General features: G+C 41.0%; 1 protein-coding gene across 2 annotated transcripts in view; it reads right to left on the reverse strand.

Annotated features, from left to right (window-relative positions):
* Nucleotides 1–7306: 7306 nt before the first annotated feature.
* Nucleotides 7307–17061, reverse strand: part of LOC113570837 (MAF bZIP transcription factor a) — an 81844-nt gene continuing 72089 nt past the window's right edge. Inside the window, exons 3-4 of one of the 2 annotated variants that reach the window (XR_003409927.3) lie at nucleotides 16424–16717; nucleotides 7307–15558 (exon numbers count right to left, since the gene is read on the reverse strand). The gene's annotated coding sequence lies outside the window, so the exon portion shown is untranslated. Of the gene's footprint in view, nucleotides 16718–17061 lie in introns of both variants that reach the window. The other variant, XM_026999505.3, reaches the window with a different exon arrangement.

Here is a 17061-nt window from a genome sequence, read left to right on the forward strand (position 1 = left end):
CAGAGAAACCAAGGTCATGAAGTGCTGTGGGCATAACGAGAAGAATGGTAATGTGCAGTGTGTGGAAGGACAGGGGTGGAAAAGCGTTATTTCAGCTTAGGCATTGAACTCCTTCCAAATAAGTGACTTGAGCTCAGGCCACAAAACTAATCTGAATCTCATGAAATTCTGTCTAGTTGAACATAGTTTGCTTTCAACGAGTGCAGTATTGAAAGTCTGATCTTATTCTGGACACAGAGAAAAAGGTCAAGGAGGTAATTTATGGTGTGACCACTTGGGACTGTATACTAGAAGTCTATTATTCCTCGGAGTGGACATACATTGACTATAAACAGAATGTTTGCATGAGGGTGGTTTTACTGTGGTTTATTATATTAAATATAAGGGAAATGTTTGAGAGGGTTCATGCTTTTCAACATGCAAATGCTTTATTTAATTTGAATTCAAGTTGTGTATTCTTTCCCCATGACTCTCTTCAAAGTCATCCATGTTATGCCTTGTTATCACTCTTCATTTCTGATGACAAATGCCATCCTCCCAGTTTGGTCCATGACATATACTGATTTATTAAATAACGAGTATTCATGGTTTGGCCATGGTTTGGGCACGTTGGTCAACTTCATCAGCTCGCATGCAAGCGTGTCTTATAATATAGACTGAGGCCGATGTTTGGTTTTCATGCGTCAGGTGGAAAATGGAAACTACATAAACTGCAAATTCACATGTGAAGTGTGAAAATGTGGCTGTGAAGCTGTGGATTCCTGCCAGATAATATGCTACAAATGCACTCTTAAGTGATTTTAGCTTTTTTGTAAATGAACCACCAATATGTGACGCTTCACATAAATTCATCTACATAGACAGAAAAAAAACTTGTATATAAAGCATGATTCTGTTCTGCATAGAAAGTACACAAATATAGAGACATCCACCCTTATTAGTATTCCCAAGCATTAATAATTCAAGCCATTTTCCTAATGAAAGAACATTATTCCTTTTTTAATTGTATTATTTCTCTTTTACTTGCTAGATAACACTCCTTAATCAATCTGGCAGTTTCTGAGATGTGCAGTAATGGTGGATGGAGGGAAATGAAGAGGTCAGGATGGTAATAGATTGCTCACTCTTCCACTGAGAGAATCTTCCCGAGCCTCAAGGAAGAGGCAGTTGGCCTCATCACTGCTCCCCTACACATGGGTAACAGTTTGCCATGATCTCGATCACAAGGTGAAATGAAATGATTAAGAGATGTTGGATGTGCTAATCATTAAATTAACTAAACGATCCACGGACTACAGTGCAGATGTATGAGGTGTCATTTTCTAATGCAATTTGCACTTTAGTGGGTAAAGGCCAATCATGGGCTACTAAGCCCATGAAATCATGGTTTCTTTTTCTTTTTTTTTTCTCACAGTCAAAGGGCTTTCTTAAACTGTGGGCAGATAAAAATACCCAGTAATGAATATGTGTGTGAACATACAAATAACTTCTTTTGTAGGAACAAGAGAAACAGTTAGAGCATGTTCTCCTCTGTAAGTTCCATGAGTTCATCAGCATGTCACTTTCTTGAGAACCGAGGCATTCACCTTTCGCCCCCGCATCCAATTTCTTGTCCTGGATCGTGTAATCTCTAGGAGTTAATTGAACAGTTAATGAAGCTGATCGGCCCCATTGTCAAACCTGACTGTGAGGTAAAGAGAGACTTCTGTGAAATCTTCAAAATCTGTAGAATCTGTAGAGGCTGTACATCAAGGGCTGTGCTTGTATTCTCTGTAATCAATTAATGAAGAATGGTTACAAAATCCAGGAGAGACTGTTAGATTCACAGTCTACAGTTAAACATCATATAAAAGTTAATTCAAAGACCACATTTCTAAATAACTCAAGGCTATAACTATACAAATAAATACCCTAAGAAATAACTAGTGTTAACATTTCATGCATTGTACTAAAAGAGCTGTTTTCACTGTTTAGTCAAATTTGAAAATATTCATCAAAGCTGGTAGCTCTTTCTTTGTTTGTTACCCAGTGTACTGACACAGATGATCAGTTTGACCATGGAAAACGCAGGTGAACACGAACACAGCTACTGTGGGAAAGGAACCGATGAAAAGAACTGAAACCTACCATGTGCTAGATCTTTCTGAGCCAATGGCTCAGAATGTGATATGAAGTTAAGAAAATATGCAAAATAGAAAGAAAAGTTCAAATAACTCATCCCTTTGAACTGGTTTTACTATGCAATTGTTTTTAGTCATTCATCTTTCACTGTGTGGGTACCTTTATATAGTCTGTATAGGAAAATATGCTGTCCATGTAGGCGTGCTGTCTCTCTCAAAATAGTGTGGCATGTGGGAATTCAATCAGTAGCTTTGAGCTTGCCATTCAACATACAAGGTTACCAAATCATGCTTATGACATAAGGCCTTGTATTATCATACAGATGTGTGTAAACAGATAGAGCACCTGTGTTTATTTATTAATGTGGTCTATCATTTAACTTTTTTCTATAATAATTTAAAATGAAACTATTTCCATATTGTAAAAGATTAGGTATCACGACTTTTTGTTTAATTAATTTATTTTTTGCTTTTAATGCTGTGTGCTTTTTTTTCTATAAGGTAATACATACTTCCAACCTTCAATAATGTCTCTCAATCTCTCTCTGCTGAAGGTGAGAGCCTACCACAGCATGGAGCGACACAGGAAATGAGGCTCTAGAAATCAATTCCACCTGGCATAAATACCAATGCTATTATGTAATTACTCACTGGTCAATATCCTATTGATTTCAATGCAAACAAGACATCCCTCCTCCCCCAAGAAGCTACTCCATGTGGAGATATTTAGACTGTTTAGACTTTGCTCTCTGAAGAAATACAATATCTACCTCCAAACTGTTCTACAGCCGCTGTCCTGACTCTTAAGTATGGAGTACAGTTTACGTGACCCGTCTACATTACTTTACTAGTTTGGTTTTAGGATTGATGATTTGTAATAATTTGGGAGGTTTACCACAGAGCTGCACCCTCACTGTTCGAGAAATCACTGAATGCAAGATACTAGAGGCATATACGCAGCATGTTCTAGCCACTGCAGCTGTCTCTTGTATAATGACATGCCATGTGGATATCGGACACTGCTTAGTGTGCAAGTATTCAGTTCCTCCGTAGCATCATAGCTGTTGGAGTGCATGCTCAAAGTGATACTTACTCTGTCATCAAAAGATAACCTTTGTGTCTTGACATTTTTGGAAAGCTCAGTTCAGTATGAATGAAACCCTCACAATTATAATATATACTGACATTTTCCTGAATGACTACTGACTCATGGCTACCATAAGAAACCTGACTGACTGTGCACCGAGACAGCAATGCAATGGAAGTGCTTCCAAGCCAACAGTCTGATGTTCCAGCTTCCTCAGAAGTCTCGGTAGAATGGAAAGATACATGTAGGACTTGAGTCTAAAACTTGCCTCTATCATTTTGAAAAGAAGGTTAAAAAGGCAACAACTACTTGTTTGTAAGCACATCAACAGATATGTGTTGTGCGCAAGAATAGGTAAAGCATCACTTAAAATATATAAGCTGAATTATGTGCACCTTCCCATATTAGTGACACAGGTAGTCTGAATGTTTGGTTTTAGCTGTGTGAAATCTGCTCTTAGTGCCCGTGATGACATAACGAGGAGAAACAGATTCAGTTAACTAGTGTACCATGACATGCCAGAGATAAGCAGGAAGAATATACGCACAGCAGGTTAAAATAAAGAAAACATGTAATTGGCTCAGAGGAATTTCTTGGGTTTTCTGTTTCATCCGGCAAGTTCTGAAGGAGCACACAGGTCCGAGCTGTCACTGCCTCAGTGAAGCTGACAGCACTAGGTATCTGGGTGAGCCTGACTGGACACACTATCTTAGCTAATCACAGGCTGTAGTTACCCACCATACTGCATGTCACAACTTCAAAGGTTAAAAGGTCACCGGTTAGAGTTATGCGCACCATGCTTTGGAAGGCAGGCGCGCACTAAACTCCTTTACTTTAGTTAACTACATTTATAAAGAATATGGTGATTATTATCACAATAATAAGAATACTGACATGGGAAACCAGAGACAACCACACATATTTTTATGTGCAGCACATATTTTTAATTAAATATCTGTGTATGAAAACCACAGTATGTTCTAAATGTAGTATTCTAGACCCATATGAGTGTGCAATTATTCCTCTTATCGTCTGCTATCAAGTACAAGAGTTGAATTGAAAAGTAATCTCTTAATACATCAAAATCTTCTACTCAACGCACCCTCTCAGGCCGTGCTGCTGCATTGGTCCATAAAGAATTGAATACTTTGATGTTTCTCAGTCTCTGCTCATATTAGCTGTGAATCATTCACAATGAGATGATCCAGTACTTTAATATGGCAATATATTTAAGCAATCACACCCCAGTGGCTCCCTGGAAAAGGCTGATATACAGAAAAGCATATTGTTCATCTTCAAGATTTTATATGCAGACATCACCATAGAGAGTACCCATCAAATTCAATTTAGAGCAAGCACTGATAAACACTCAGTTTGTGCTTGAAGTTCTGAAAGCTATAGAATGGCACCTGTTTGAATCTCAATGGAACTGAATATTAAGTCCAAAATTAGTTGTCATTGGTCTAAAATAGTTGCGCATTTCGAACGTGCCAGTAGTAGGCTGGTGTGTCTACCAACAGACGCTGCCTGCTGTTCGGATGCCCTCACTAAACTCCTTATGTTTACTTGCCAGGAAGTGAGGTTTCAGAATCAAGGATGAGAATGAGGAAGTAAAGAATGTAGCAGTGTTAGGGGTAAAGCTCTTAGGAGGTCTTGAACTTGGCTGTGATTTCGTCCATGAACATTCCAGACATTTCATTATGTAATACCACAGAAAGTTTACAATTGTGTGCATTTGAAAAAAAAGGCTTTTAGGCAAACATGCATGTACATTACAAAGATTAAAATTATTCCAATTTCTTGATGGAAATGTTATTCTTGAGTAGTTATTTTAATTCACTTGACAGAACCATTTTACATGTGCATTTCTCAATGTACAAAGTATATATATATCATTCCATTTTTCTGCATCGATATTATAACATTGAATGTTATATATATAGATGTCCATTACAAAGAATGAAGTTATTTCAACAGAATATACAAAGAGATCACTGAGCCTGCAAAACTCACTGTGATCTGAACCATTTCATCCTCCAGTGCATTCTGTTAAACCACCAACAGAGCCCCTGCTCTTCTGTCCTTTTGCGCGCACACACACACACACACACACACACACACACACACACACACACACACACACACACACACAAACACAAACATTAAACCCTCACTCGCTCCTGCTGTTATCGCTGAAGTGTGACAGACAGCACTTGGCAATTGACACGCACACTTGATGTTATCTGGCCAGGGGAAAGATTCAGGGCCTTGACTGATGAGAGCGTGTCACTCATGCATTGTTTATCTCTGCCAGCGGGAAGGCCAGCAAAATAAAGAGAGCTTTCTTTCTCTTTCTCCATATATCATCTCATTGACAAAAAGCACAGGAAGGAGACAGCATGTATGTTTGTAGGGTAAGCAAGAAGAAGACAGAGAGACTGCCTGATTTTGTTAAATGTAGCATGTCACATCAGGTTTAAGTGTGAACTAATCCAGCTGGCAGTTATCATAACAAATTTGGCACTGAAGCATTCAATTGAGAAAAGCACCTGTGGAGAAATTATTTCTTTCTCAATACTCAAAAAATTTAACAACGTTATTAAACGTGGCACTTTAGAAATATATCAAATGTATTTGATGTTTGGTCAGGCATTTTTCTTTAATATAAACTTTATCCCATAGGAAAAAAAAAGCATAACTAATGATAAAAAACAGGATGTCGTGGAAGCTTGTTTTATCTCTTAGTCACTGTGAAAAATTCAGGCTTGAGTTTACCTGACAGCTTTGTTTGACTTTGTTATTGAGCTAGCAAATTGATTATACCTAGGGGTATAATGAAATAACTAATCAAATGTGTCCTCTTGTAAAGCGATTTATTTTAAACTTACAAACATGTCCCATTCTCTCGTCTAGGAATGAGAGGCTTTTAATTAATGGCTCAAGCATCTGATAACCTTCACACAGCCATTAAGAGAGACAGAGGATTCCTGCTAGCTAATTGATTGATTCACTGCACAATTCTACAATGCTAAAACATCATTAGCTCTCTGAGTTCATAAACATTATGTTGATGTATGCTTGATTAATAGGCACGGAGGAGGACTCAAAGCCAATAGCAATCATCAGTGACTTTCACTCGCATTACACATCTCATTTTAGCCCCTTTTATCGTCAAAATGTCATTTAAAATCTAAGCTTCAAAGCGATACCAGTCATGCTCTTTGCTCTTTTTGCACATTGGTTATGACTGGTGTCTATATAAAGTGGGTGTATTGAGATATTGTGAGGTAGTGCTTTTCATCAGCCTGTTTGTGCCTGTCTCAGTGTCAAAGCCACAGTTCAGAACACTGCATGCGCACAGGGAGGAGCTCCAGGTGCCACTTTGGGCTTCTTTTTTACAGAGGTCCTCCTCTGTGTCTGCCTCACTGGCCTTTGTCAACAGGAGTCCTACTGGATGAGTTTGGCAGAGGCGTCGGCTTCTGTTTGCCTTGTCTTCGGATCCAGGCTGAGAGGTTAAGCTCGTCTAACTCGGATGAGCAGGGTCTGAGCTGGTCCACTGATGGGGGGGGGGGGGAGTTCAAAGGTCAAGTGTGCTAAGTGGGTTAAAGGTCCCAGCTTTCTCGCAAGCACAGGCAGCAGGCACGCTGCGGTTCAGAGAAGAAAATGGAAACGTGATCCCTCATGCCAGATACCGTTAACTTGCTAAGGTCTGTGACCTGAAAGCACCTGCGTAAAGCGGTCTGAGAGCTCGAGGTGCTACATTTTTGCCTGTGCACATGTGTGTGGGTGGATGCTGTCGATGACTCACGGATGGACAGTGAGGCCACTGCAGGTGAAGGCTGAGTCATCCAACTGAGACCCAAAGGAGAGCTGCAGCACCTCACAGAGTGACAGCGTGCATGCTCGCTGGACGATGGGAGCTCGCCCGTAGGCACTGCCTATTGCTGGCCTGCAGGTGCTGACTCATGTATGGTTCCTGCGGCCTTGCTTTTAGCTTCTGCGGGGGCGGGACAGGCAGGCAGTAACTGTAAATGGTGACACATTTGAAAAGAACACAGAGTACATTGTATGTCCTGAACAACTAATGCAAAGGGACACATTTTCTTGTTACAATGATTATTTATTAAATTTAAATTATCTGTAGCACAGTTTAAAAATTACACATTTCCATTTTGTCATGGTCACCACTGGGAACCTCCATTTCTTAGATGGTTAAAAATAAAGACTCTGAAAATAATAGAAATCATAAATTAAATAAAATTAAACTTGAAGCAAAATATTCTCCCAGAGCTTTCCCTGTCTGTTATCCAGTCTCCATTTTACACCCATCATTAGAGAAATGTGAGCTCTTATGGTTGAGGCAATGCATATAGTATGTCAAACAAACCTATGCATAATGATGAGGGCTTGTTTAAAATAAGCACAGGTAGTCTTTCAGAATAATTCATATTTAAATGTTGAAAAACTTGAACTGAAACTAAACAGTACAAATAGTTATGGTCCAGTCATTTCATGAACATTACCAGTGCTGCTTTCCACTCTAGCTCTCTTGTTTACATGCCTAGGCTTTCTACATTTCTAAAGCTGGTGGGGTTACTTTTTGATAAAGAGCATCAGCATGTACCAGATCTTGATCATAATCACATATAAGAATAGACTAACTATAACTTTTTTCTGAAGCCTTTATCTAATACTGCTGAAACTATATAGAAGAATAGAGAGAACTGCTTACAGTCATAGTTAAAGGATAGGTCAACAGAGCCGTGATCAGGTTTTTAACCCTGCCCCCCTCTACTAGAAGCAGAGTTGAATTCAGCTTTGCCTCAACCTCAGACTCTCTCAACACATATAATGAAACAGTAACATTACCACATAAAATGGTCGTAGCAAGCCGATGGATGAATATCAAATAAGTGCCTAAAAAATATCTTAAGTTGAAATTGGAAATTCTTATTTGAACATGGTACTTTCATTCTTCTTTTTTGCTTTTTGATTTTTTTAGGGTAGTTTTTTTTGTTTTTGTTTTTTTTTGTTTTTTACTCAGATGTTTAATTCCCATACATGCCATATGAGAATGTTTGATTACAAAATTACCTGAACAAACTGCTAGAGTATCAGCATGCATAGCTGCAATATATTTACATGATATATACAGGTCCCAGTCTACAACATAAGGAAGTTATTCTTTCTTTTTTCCTTTGTAGGTGGAAAAGGACTAATCTGGCCTGTAGCACACACAGGACGTGCACATTAAAGAGAACAACTGGCTCAATGAAACACGGAAAAAGAGACAGACCTCTTTTTCCCCTCTTACCAATCTTTCTCTTTTTCTGTCTCTTGCTTTAGGTATGCAGTACCCTGCACTTCCTGTGCAAAAATAACTGTACCTCCACAATCTACCAAGGAAGACATATTCTCAGGGTATTTTCCCTGTGATCAGCCTTTAGCTGGTAACATGACATGACTCAGCCTCTGGACCAGAAGGTATCGCTGTCTTGAACTTGGTATGTGCCATTAGGGAAGAAACTATGACACTACAGTATCTGACACAAAGGTGTTGACAAGTTTGTTTTACAAAATAAATTACTATCATACATATCAGCATGAGTGAGAAAGATGCATTCGGATTCCAAACAAATGAAATTGGTAGAAAGGATATGAATGAGAAACATGAGGACACTAGTCCCAAACAAAGCAGTTACAAACATTTTGTATGGGCTGGATCATGTAAATGTTTACAAATTTTCACTTATGGGATCATGTTGTTTCAGAAATATTCAAAAAAGAGACGGAACTATAGCATTGCTAGCCGCAGAAAGTCCACTGTACTGTCAGTGTGAATGGAACATGCTAAGCAGAAGAAAAAAAAAAATTCAATTCTACCTTGTTCTTCCAGGTGAAGGTTGCACACGAATGGTGATTATTGCAGCTATTAAAATAAAAAAACCACTGCGCTTATTGGATGGCTACCACCATGCAAATAACACCCCCCCCCCCCCCCACACACACACATATGAAATTCTGTATTAGATGCTGTTCACAGAGGGTCCTAGGAACCTTCCTTCCCAGCATGCATCAAAGATTGTCCATCCCTTCTGTGTTTGATCAAAAATGATATGTGTGTGTGTACACAGGGCATGCTAATGTGTTATCTCATACAGCTCCTCTGTGGTTGAGGTCACGCAGGCCAAGTGGTGGGGGCGAATCTCTACAGCAATATGACACAATGGCTGTCTTCCCAGCTTACATCCCTCCGGAGGATGCTCCTTGGGCTTAAGCCCATCTCAGCCCCATCAAAAGCCAACCTGCAGACCCATGTGTGACATAAAGCAGACATTTAACACTAAAATTGAAATAAAGGGAAAACACTAATTAACCTCAGCCGAAGGAGTGGGTCCCTCGGGAGGAAGCTTTACAACAGGAGCAATACTTTTTAATTGTGCCCAAGTGGCAGTGCTTCTTAAAAATGAAAATTACTGCTTGACCTCGATTTTTATTTGAACTCCCAATTCTTGCCTTGGTCTTGGAAATAAAGGAGCCTCTAAGCTTCTAGCGGATGAAAGGGCGGTGGGGGGTAAGTTACTGGCTGCCTCTCAGCAAGGCTTGTTTAAATGAGTGGGTATCAGGGAAGGTGGGATTTGCTCCTGAGGCTTTCAGTCATGTTGTAGTGGCGATGCTGCCAGGATACGTACTAAGGAAGCCAGTTTTGTTCTCGCTCCTGCTCTGTGCTGTCTTTGTTGCAGTGGGTGGCAGGGGATTTTCCGGACAGTGCCATTTCACTGCTCTAATGCGGAGGTGATTACGGCCGTACTCCCAGCGGGACATGCTGGATGGCCGCCTGCCGTGCTCTGATCCGGACCTCCTGCGTGACCTGAGCCTCCATTGTTCCAGCTCGCCCTGACGCATCTATTTTAAGAGTCAGCACACTCCACAAAGCACACAGCCATTCTGAAATTCTGGAGTGGGTTGACCTTGTCACAGATGGCTTTTCTTTTGGCATGAGTCATTCATCTCCATTGGCTGATCAGGATGTGAACACCAGTATAAGTCTCAGGGCCAAATAAGCAGATAAATGGACAAATGTATTTAGTGCAGCTGAATGCACTGATCTAGTCTGAGTCATTTGTAAAGAAACTTGGTGAGCAGCACTGCAATTAACATACTCTGCATTGACACAAGGAAGAAAACGTCTTATATTGTATTAGTTTTCTCTAACTCTTTTCTTCCTCAATGAGTTGGCACCAGTGTACCAAACCTAAATCAAACTGTCAAGAGGCAGACTGCTTGCCTAAATGGCACAAGCTGAAAAGCCACCTGTTCTCAGTCTCCAGGCAGTGTATTACTCTCATCAGATTATGTCTAGAAACCTGGATCTTGATGTTTTCCAGAAGCTCTCTCCCCTTGTATGAACCTGGCCAATTTGATCTGATTCCTGTCACTACTTTTTTCAGAGGACAATTTTTGTGGGAATGTAGAAAGACAGAAAGTGTATCCTAACAAATCTAAGGTACACCATTGATTTACTTGGGTGAATTAGTTGAATTTGGCATGGGTGAATTATTCCATAGACTGTTCAAGCACTTCAAGAGGCAATGTTTCCCATTAAGGGGCCTGAGGTCATGCCTCTTCCCCACTCCAGCTGCATAGGAGAGAGGGGGCACGATGGGGTACTGAGTCATGAGCTCCATGTAGGCTCAGGAACCCGTACCTCCACTCTTCAGATCTATGAATCTCACTGCAGGATTAACGTACACATTTGGCTGTGCTTCTGGAAGCCATCTTGAAAAGAAAATGAACATAACATACTAAAATCTTTCAGAACCAGGTGGCAGATTAGCTATTGCCAGACTCTAGAAATCAAACAGCCCACTCCTGCCTTCACACAAATTATAGTAGAGAAATAAATAGAAGAGAAAAACTATTGACCCCTGCATGGGCTGAAATGAGGTGGGGCCATCAGAGGGCTGTAATTACCAAAGGAGGTCTGCAGTAATCCAGAGATTATCAGAGAAGGTCTGCGGTAATCCAAAGAATTACCAGAGAAGGTTAGCAGTAATCTAGAGATTACCGGAGAAGGTCTGCTGCAGTAATTACCCGAACTCCATCCCCAAACCATGTCTATTTCCCAGCACCAGCTAATCTTTACTCTAACTCTGCCTCACAAACCTTCAGCCACTTTAGCCAATGGTAAAACATGTGTAAGCGTGAATGCCTGCATAAACATATGTGTGTGTGTGGGTGGGTGTGTGAATTGACTATGGGAGTAACCGGTATACGGTTGAAGAGCAGTTAGCTATTGCAAAACCTCGGTGGAATCAAGAAGTCTTGCAAGATAGTGTAAAAAGCATACTGAAAGTAGCTGAATTTCATGTGATGGGTTTTTCTCTTTTTTTGATTTTGGGGATGGGGGTGACCTTTTGCTGAACTCAGTCAACTGACCTCAACCAATGTTGTACCTATGTTCTATCAGAAATGGATGGTAACCGTGCAAACTTTGTAGGGGCCAGAAAAGAACAAAAGCATAGAATGAAGTTATTACATAACCTAAGACATGCCATCCCTTAAAACTTCTGTCCTGAGAGACACTGTTTGCTCAGTCCAACCAACCTGTGCTGCATTAGTCACATATTACCCTGTTTCACAGCTGTTCCGGAGTTCAGAGTTCAACAATAAGATAACATGATTGCTGTTTCCATTAAAGAAGTACAAGACAGAAAGCCTTAATAAATGAACAAAAATAAGTCTCAAGTGAAAATCACTGAAAATAGATAAATAAATAAAATAGTAAAATAAATAAAAGTGCATACAAAGAGACTCCATCAAGTTGACATAAAACAATAGAAAGGAAATAACCAGGTTCAAGGGAATCAAACACAAATTCATGTGTATTTGTTAAATGGCTCCTCACTCAACAACTAGTTGTCTGTAACACTAGCACACGGTGGGCCATGTTTGATAGATCAGACTTCTATCATAACTGTTTGGTAAGCGTGCCAAGTATGCCTTGCTTAGAAATCAGCAACCTTAAAGAAAAGCACTGAATCTCTTTTATTATCTTTTATATAAATCAATTGAATGAATCTGACATACTTTTTAAAGGACAAACTCAAATTCATCCTTTAATGTCCTGTTGAAAAATTGATTAGATGTCTGCGTTGTTGTGAATGCTAAATGCTTTGTTAGCTTGCTAACACCCCCTGCTACCAGTGCTTTATTTGAGGACAAGACTATGTGGGTGGCCCTAAAGGTTAACTGGGATTTTATGCTGAGAGATCAGTGATGGGAGCCCTCACCAACCAACCAGATGCCACTATATTTAATTCCAAAGTAAAACTTTCCAGTAACCAGACACTGTTGTGGGCACTCAAGGCTGAACTTACAGAGGATTTCTATTTAGTGCTAAAGACCAATCACTTCATTCAAATAGTCAAATATAAACATATTAATTGACTATAAATAGTCAGTTAATAAACTGAAAGTCTCCCTTGACCTCTCTGCCCTGGTTTGCCCACTCGGAGCTCATGGACAAATGGCTTGCCAAGTCTCGAGTTGGCCCTTCTTACCTCACACCCCCTCTCTACTTAATCCAAAACCCAAGCCTCCGATACTCACGCCCACCCCCTGCCTTCAGTCTCTGGGCCAGATTGATGAGGCGCTCCACCTCGCCAGCCTGCAAATGTCTGTGCAGCGAGTGAAGAGTGGAGCTGAAGACTGATTAAATGGAAGGGGGCCGTGTGTGTTTGTGTATGGGCGTACATGGCCTGGAGAGGGGGCGCAGGGGGCCAGTGATGGAGAGAGCGGTGAAAAACGCGAGGAGGTAAATCTGAATCTGGACAACACGTCTGCAGCCTGTGCTCTGTCACTGCTTACAGGATATCCATCATTTTAATACACCTCTAGCCTAGCCCTATGGGTAATATATCTTTGACCTGTGATTACACTAACAGCTTATTGTTTGCCCACTGAACAATCCCATTATGTAGTATGTCTGTTTACATGTTGTTTAAAGGGTTTTAGATTGTTCTTACAGAGGACTAAACACATGCTGGGCACTTTACATAAGACGATGCTTCGTGCTTTTTTCTTGTTTACTTTTTCTTTTTGTTCTTTTTTGTTTGTGCTCTTGTGTACTCTACCCAGATTAATTTAAGAGATTTAATTACCTTCCAAGAATCAGCCTTTCATCTTAGAGGTCCGTGAAGCTTTAAACACAAGATAGTCTTTTAACACACAGTAACAGTCACCTATGAGTGGCAGGTTGAGTCCTAATGTGTCGGCATTCAAATCTGTATTAACTTATCACTGCAGGAGCAGCCAGAGCTGCAAGGGAGAGGAATATCCTTTTGATGTTGTTGTTTTTTGTTTTTTTTATGGATATGGTGACCAAAGAGAATAAAGCACACCTAACACTTCAAACGCTCCATTTAAACCCTCCTTAAAGGCAGCCAAAAGACAGGTGCCTGTTCCAAGTTGATATTTTCTCTCTCTCATGTATTTGTAGTTAACATAATTCTTCCTTTTGTTTTCATCTACTGCTCATTTATTTTAAACGATCCAGAAACAACTGTGGACTGCATTTTATAAACATTCTCCAGTTAGAATGCAAAGATTGGGCGTATGAGACAGATTTCTGCTTCTTTACCAATATCACTGGCTCAAAATAACATGTTGAATAGGTGAATGGAAGTTTACACATTTGAAATTGCAGCAGATTCTAAACACCAGTCCACACATCTGGACTGAATTAGGCCCTGTCTCATTAAAACAGGCACATGGGTCAGTGCAGTGGTTAGCTGAGGTCATTATCTACCAGCTGTTTCAGAGGAAGTCCTGCAAGATATTCATTAGGTTTGGCTGTAATAAAAGATTTAAGGATTTAAGGGCTTCAAAGTGTTTACCATTTTACAACCAATTTTCTTTCTGGGGTACAAGAATGAAGATGTACTCTGAACATGATTCACACACAAAGGAGGGAAAGCATTTTTGAGTGTAGGCAAAATTTCATGGACGAAACGCCTCGAATGGGCATGCTCTATGTGGTATACTTTAAGCACCGAGATCAAGAATACTTATAGGTAGCAATGTCCAAGTGACGACATGATAAAAACTAAGATAGCTAGATAAACAGATAGCTAGATAAGTACAAAAAGTGGTGTTATCGGATTTGGTTGGACCCATGAATGGCTGCACTGAGCAGAGCAGCTTGGAAACAGGCAGGCAGTGCCAGTGACTCACAGAGATGTGTAAATTCCCTCTGACACCAGATAAATAGACAGTTCCTGGCAGGCTGCCCTGTACCACTTTGTGTGGTGCCACTTAATTGGACCGCCCTACTTCCGTTTTTCCCTCATACTGTTAGGACAGACTCTCTGTTCAAAACCCAAATTGCTTGATCATATGTCTACCTTTCCTAGACTAATTAATGGTGGCGTGCTTGTTTTTCGGCATGTTGTATCATAGATATGCAGTGTATGCTAAGAGGAAAAGGAAAAACACAAAGAAAAGTGTAAGGGTGGGGCTGGTTTGAAATGCCAGCGGTAGCTACGTTTTTTAACCCTGAACCAACCCAGTGACATGGTTCCCCTTACTGTACTTGAACAACCTCGGTGTTCTTTTATCTACATGGCAGCATGCAGATTTCTATACATACTGAATTTACATTGTTTACAAAAGCAAGCCCTGAATCAGCCCTTTGTTCCACACATTCCTGACTCTCTCTTCTGTCCATTTCTCTGTCTCTCTGTTCCGTAGGCTGAGATGCCCGGTGAGTCTCAGCCGGTCCAGCAGACCTGTCCCTCCCGGCACTCCAGCGCTGAAGCGTGGGGTAGGGTGACGTCCCGGGGACGAGGAGACAGAGAACGGGGGGCTGATAATGAGGATTCCCCATAGCGCTGTCTATGCGTGAGCGTGCACTTCATGCTTTTTTTTTTTTTCCTTTTCCAGAGCACTTCATGCCCCCACAGCCAGCCACAGCTCCAGGGGCCAACCGTTATGAACGTCTTGCGTCATGTATTCATCATGTTCGTTTCCCCGTCAAACTTCTTGTACATGCTGGACAGGGGGACTGATGCTCCTGCCCTTCAGAGAGCTATCGCACCTGCTCCAGCTCAGAAGCTTTATAGCAGTCACTAAACAGGAAGCCAGTGAGACGAGAGTCTTTCACAGGATTTGGCCAGGGTGGGTCCCCCCATCCTGGTAATCCAGGAAAAGGGGTCACCCATCCAGAGATGAAGGGCCACAGGTTGTTGGCGGCTGCTCGATGATACACATGAAGAGCGGATGGAGAGAGGCAGAGAGGAGTGGAGAGACCAAAGACTAGAGCAGGAGCTAGCTTGGGTGTCCTCAATAAATCTACCAAGTTTAATACACAAAGGATAGTGTTACATGTGGGTTGATCAGTGATTGAGAAAACAAAATGAAATAAACAATTCCTCTCCTTGTTTTTCACTCCTCTCCCCTCTCTCGCACTGGTCTTTAAAACATTTCCTTCAGGTGACCAAGTTTAGGTTATAGATCCCTTTCACTTTAAATTTATTGCAGTGATAACTTTTGTTAATGTATGTGAGTATTATTGTATGTGATGTACTTATTACATTACTGGCCAAAGGCCTCTGTTTTCAGTCTGGTCTGTGTGTATACTTTAAATAAACAAACAAACAAATAAATAAATAAAATCCCTGAATTGGATTCACTTTGTCACATTTAAATAACTTTAGGTGAGGCTGTATTATCTCTGCTCATTAAGAAGTTGTTAAAATGTACTGACTAAATAAATGTAAAAAATGTTGAAATATATAAGAATCAACTCTTGACATCTACAAGACTGTTAACCAAAAGGGCTTGGAAGGCTCAGCTACGGTTCTGTCCATGCTGTTGTACATAACACATTATTATAGGAATATATATATATATATATATATATATATATATATATATATATATGGGAAGACTTCCTTTTCAACGCCAATCACTGACCCGAAAATGGCCATACATTTGATCATTAATTTGTATCAATTAGAAAACAATGTGCATAGGAGGTGGTGGTAATTACAATGAGGTCTGACTTCAGTGGGAACATACACTGGAAGGAGATGTACACTGCTGAAAATGCCTCTAGTGGAAGACAGTCAATGTATTACAGACGTCCCTGGCAGGGAGCAATGTGTTTAGATGTACTAATTACAATAACATGCACACGATGGGGTTTTTTTTTCACCTGAAGAGAAAATATCATTTCCAGTAATATCCCTCCGATGATTTCGGCTCTCTTGAGTTTGCAGTCTTTTTTTCCTCCTTTGATGTCGTTGTTCATAGAAAAAGAAGGTGTCAGTCTGTTAAAGGTGTGGGAGGGGGTTAGGGGGCGCTGAGGAGTGGAGCCGCTGGCGAAGGGCAGGAGGGTGCACTAGTGCCGCCTCCCTCTGCTCCTTCTTCAGCCCGCCAAGATTGAAATGTTGTGCTTTGTGGGAGGCCCCGTGTCCTGGGTCAGCTCACTGCTCTGTCACCATGACATCTGTGGACACAGACAGGGAAGACACAGGGGTGGGGGGAGGATTATGAGAAGAGGAAGAGTCGGGGGGATAGAGGGAGGGGAAGAAGAGGGGTCAGAGATAGTAGGTGAACACATTTACGGGCATGGCCAAGGACAGGCTGCGCACGCGACCTCTGTGAGAGTCCATGAGGCTGTGGTGGGTGGCTTGTTCTTGCTCGGGGGACTTTCTCAGCATACTTTAAAGAGGTCTATGGATGATGCGGGGTGATTCAAGCCTGCTTGGGGGTGGTTTCCCACTTTACCGAGCCCTGAAGAGAACAAAGGCAGCCTGACCACTCTGTGAGTGTACTCTGATTCCCGCCCAC

This window comes from Electrophorus electricus, unplaced genomic scaffold (assembly GCF_041902795.1).
Source record: "Electrophorus electricus isolate QZ-2024a unplaced genomic scaffold, ASM4190279v1 Scaffold113, whole genome shotgun sequence".
Lineage (NCBI taxonomy): Eukaryota > Metazoa > Chordata > Actinopteri > Gymnotiformes > Gymnotidae > Electrophorus > Electrophorus electricus.